Source organism: Mirounga leonina, unplaced genomic scaffold (assembly GCF_011800145.1).
Source record: "Mirounga leonina isolate KUSES-001 unplaced genomic scaffold, KU_Mleo_1.0 Mir_97, whole genome shotgun sequence".
NCBI classification, from domain to species: Eukaryota; Metazoa; Chordata; class Mammalia; order Carnivora; family Phocidae; genus Mirounga; species Mirounga leonina.
This window is the reverse complement of record NW_023270889.1, coordinates 8,290,150-8,294,484: the sequence shown is the minus strand read 5'-3', so window position 1 is coordinate 8,294,484 and position 4,335 is coordinate 8,290,150. Positions and strand designations below refer to the sequence as shown.

Genomic DNA, 4,335 nt, shown 5'->3' with positions numbered 1-4,335 from the left:
AATGTTTTTCTTTTTTTTCTTCTTCCTTTTCTGTTTATTGTATCTAGATGGGAAGATGGATATTAGCTGAACCTATCGTGGTAATCATTTCACAATATACATAAATCAAACCATCATGCTGTATATCTTAAAGTTATACAGTGATGTATGGTAATTAATTCTCAATGAAATTGGGAAAAAAATTTCTGTTATCAAAAAACAAAGTAAAGGGACGCCTGGGTGGCTCAGTCGGTTAAGTGGCTGCCTTCGGCCCAGGTCATGATCCCAGGGTCCTGGGATCGAGTCCCACATCGGGCTCCTTGCTCAGCAGGGAACCTGCTTCTCCCTCTCTCTCCCTCTGCTTGTGCTCTCTCTGTCAAATAAATAAAATCTTAAAAAAAAAAAAAAGTAAAACTATAGACTAAACTGAGACAAGTTACTTGTAGCACAAAGGAATAGTATAGTTATAATATAAGAGACTATAAATTGGTAAGTAAAAGATAAGTAATAGAAAAATAAGCAAATAAAAGACATTCTACAAAAGAGGGACTATAAATGTGAATAAATAGAAAAGAAAATGCACAGCATCAGTAATCACATAAATTCAAACTAAGACTACAGTGAGATACCATTTTATATCCACTACATTGGAAAAACTAAGAAGTCAGATACTACCAAGTATTAGAGGGTAATGTGGATCAACAGGAACTCATATACGTTACTCGTGGGAAAGTAAATTGTTACGATCATTTTGCAAAATAATTGGGCACTATCATGTAAGTGAAAGATTTTTATGTCTTAAACATTTTTATGCCTTTTACGTCATAGGAACTCCAATCCTAGAGAAATGTTTGTATAAGTTCACCAGAAGATTTATACAAGAAACTTCAGAGCAGAATTATTTATAATTGCAAAACAATAGAAACTGAAATGTGCTTCAGCATTAGAAAAATGAATAAATTATGTTATACTCAATAAAATTCTATAGAATAAATTTACAACTACATGCAAAACCATGAATGAATTGTAGAAGTATAATATTGATAAAATAAGACCCAGAAGACTATATATAATATGATAACATTTTTATAAAGCTCAACTGTTTAGGGATTCATATGCAGTCGGAAACTATTTTTTATGACAAGGTAATGATAAACAATGTTCAGCACAGAGGTTGTTGGAAAAGCAAGGGATTGTGATAGGAGAGTAGCATATGAGCCTTCAGTGACTTTGGTTTCATACCTGAGCATTTTATAATTATAATTTACATAATTTACATATGTATCCTTTGGTTTATATCAATTATATAATTTAACAGTTTTTAAAGATTAAATAAGGTTGTGTGTGTGTTTGTGTGTGTACTTTCAAAATGGTTAGTTGTTATCACTATTCATGATTTAATCCTATGCAGAAGGAATGAGCAAATGGCCAGATTTTCTAGATTCCTCCAACTCCATACAGTGAGTGATGGGAGAAAGAATTTTCATCGGATTAAGGGCTCAATGACCACAAAATATTTCACTCTAGCACTATACCACTCTGCCAGAAGACCCCATCCCTCAGCCTGTCATTAGCTTACCAGCCTGTGCAGGACTTCTGCTTTATATGGCTAAGGCAAAGAAAAAGTCAGAGAAAGCTTTATCACCAGGTAATGAGTTCAGTTTTTTGTCTCCCCAATCTCTTCCTCCAAAAGAAAAGCAAAAAGAAGCCCAAATCAGTTACAAATCCTGAAGGTAAATACGCCCAATGCCTTCCATAATCCTACAACCCATATACTATCTTCTCATTAGGAGAAAAATAAAATCGAATAAAGGAGAATAAAAGGGGAATGGAAAGAAACAATGCTTGACTGGTTGCTGAAATTGTTCTATTTCTGACCCACTGAAGCTCAAGGCACATTTTTAGCTTTCAGATAAACTTGTACAAAAACTGGATCCAGATAAAAATATGTTCCCCCTTGTAAGATAATTTTTCAAAACTGTCCATTTTTCTAGAAATACTTTGAGTAATCTACTGACATCTTTCTGTGGTCAAATTAATCTAGCACTATATATGCTGCAGACCATATATCAAGTAATGTGAAGCAGCCATTCCCAAGACAGATTTTTGCCATGCCCTTGCCAAAACAAGTAGAAGCCTCCCTGAACCTATCACAATTCAGACTTTAAAAACTTCCAACCATATCAACTGTATGATTATAGAAATCTTAATGAGCATATGATGGTTTCGACAAACTTGAAGAAAAGCTTATGAGAATCCTTGTGGAAGATGTCTCTACTACTTTTTGAAGCCATAACCCACCGGTCTAGTGTTAGAGCAGAGACAAAACACAGAGCAATAAAAGGTAACTCAATTTATATGCTGACATCATCCAAACACCATTAGGTGATATATTCCAAAGAAACACGTATTTAAAAACCCCCTTTCTTTGTCCGTAAGTTTCCCTCAAATGCTGCCTATAATTTTATTCTAATTTCTCTCAAAAAAAAGTGAGAGGAAGAAAACATATTAAAAATTCTCCTCTGAGTCTTAAATCAGCCTTGTTCTCCACCTTCTCTTTCTCTTTGTTAGGTAGGAAGGTTCTCAAGGAGAGGAGGCACTGTTGATGGCTTGTTAGTCTGGCTGTAGCTAACAGGCTCCATCCCAGTGCTCCAGCAGCTCCAGCAGCATAGGACTGACTGACTCATGGCTCCCAGTTTCAGGTCCTGGGGACACAGGGCCTGGAAAATTTTGTCTAAAATTTTTAAATAAATTTTTAAAAATTTTTAAAAAGGAAGGCGAGGGGAAAAAACTGGGTTCATAAAGCCAGATTCATCCTTAGTGGTTAGTGAAAGACAAAGGAGTGTATTTTAAGTTAATAATTTTTGACTAAAACTATTCATAAGAATCATTCTATATGGGGCGCCTGGGTGGCTCAGTTGGTTAAGCGACTGCCTTCGGCTCAGGTCATGATCCTGGCGTCCCGGGATCGAGTCCCGCATCAGGCTCCCTGCTCGTCAGGGAGTCTGCTTCTCCCTCTGACCCTCCTCCCTCTCATGCTCTCTGTCTCTCATTCTCTCTCTCGCAAATAAATACAGTCTTAAAAAAAAAAAAGAAGAAGAAGAATTCTATATGTTCATGCAATCTAAGCCACCTTTATCTTAACCAGGGGTTCTCAATTAAAAACACTTAAGGAGTTAATTTAAAATATTTAAGGGGCACCTGCATGGCTCAGTTGGTTAAGTGTCTGCCTTCAGCACAGGTCATGATCTCGGGGTCCTAGGATTGAGTCCCACATAGGTCTCACTGCTTGGTGGGGGATCTGCTTCTCCCTCTCCCTTTTCTCCTTCCCTCTGCTCATGCATGCTCTCTCTCTCTCAAATAAATAAAATATTTTTTTAAATAATGATAAAAAAATAAAACATTTAGGTGACTTTCATTTCTCCACTACTGAAGGATAATTTTGCTGGATATAGAATTCTAGGTTACTGAGTCTTTCTTTCAATACTTTAAACAACTCAGTCCACTTTCTCCTTGCTTGCATGATTTCTGATGAGAAGTCTGCTGTAATTTTTATCCTGTTTCTCTATAGGTAAGGGGTTTCATTCCCTCTTTTTTTTTTTTTTTAAAGATTTTATTTACTTATTTGACAGAGAGCGACACAGCGAGAGAGGGAACACAAGCAGGGGGAGTGGAAGAGGGAGAAGCAGGCTTCCTGCAGGGCAGGGAGCCCGATGCGGGGCTCAATCCCAGGACCCTGGGATCGTGACCTGAGCCGAAGGCAGACGCCTAATGACTGAACCACCCAGGAGCCCCTCCCTCTTTTTCATTCCCTCAAAATTTTCTCTTACCCTTTGACTTTCTGCAGTTTGAATAAGATATTCCTAGGTGTGTGTGTGTGTGTGTGTGTGTATAGATACAGATATAGATATAAATATTTTTACCCTGCTGGCTGTAAATGTCTGGATTCATCAATCTCTCTACATTTGGGGAGAGTGGTTTTCCCTATGATTTCAGTCTTCTGGTAGGTTCAACAAAAATCAGTGATTTTTAGTTTGTTCTGATCTTTACTTGTTATAAGGACAGGAATGATGACTTCTAAGCTCTTTATATGTCAGAGCTGAAGCCAGAAGTCTCAGGGGGCTTTTAAAATCCAACTGGATTGGGTTGTTGCCAAGAATTTCTTTTGTTTTTGTTTTTTGGTGTTTTGTTTGTTTGTTTGCTTGCTTTTTTACTTCCCTGAATGACTATAATGTGTAGCCAGTATTAAGTCACTTCCTTAGATCTTTAGATCTTAGAACATTTCTAAATTATGTCACTATTCAAGTCACTTAATAACAGATAATATGAAATACTCTATTTATAATTTTCTTTCTG

The 4,335-nt window shown here is 36.8% G+C and overlaps 1 non-coding gene across 1 annotated transcript; it reads left to right on the top strand.

Moving 5' to 3' along the window:
* The first annotated feature begins 2,573 nt into the window (after window positions 1-2,573).
* Window positions 2,574-2,696, top strand: LOC118006585. The gene has a single exon (XR_004678122.1). It is a non-coding gene; the product is annotated as a small nucleolar RNA SNORA54 (small nucleolar RNA).
* The last annotated feature ends 1,639 nt before the right edge of the window (window positions 2,697-4,335 follow it).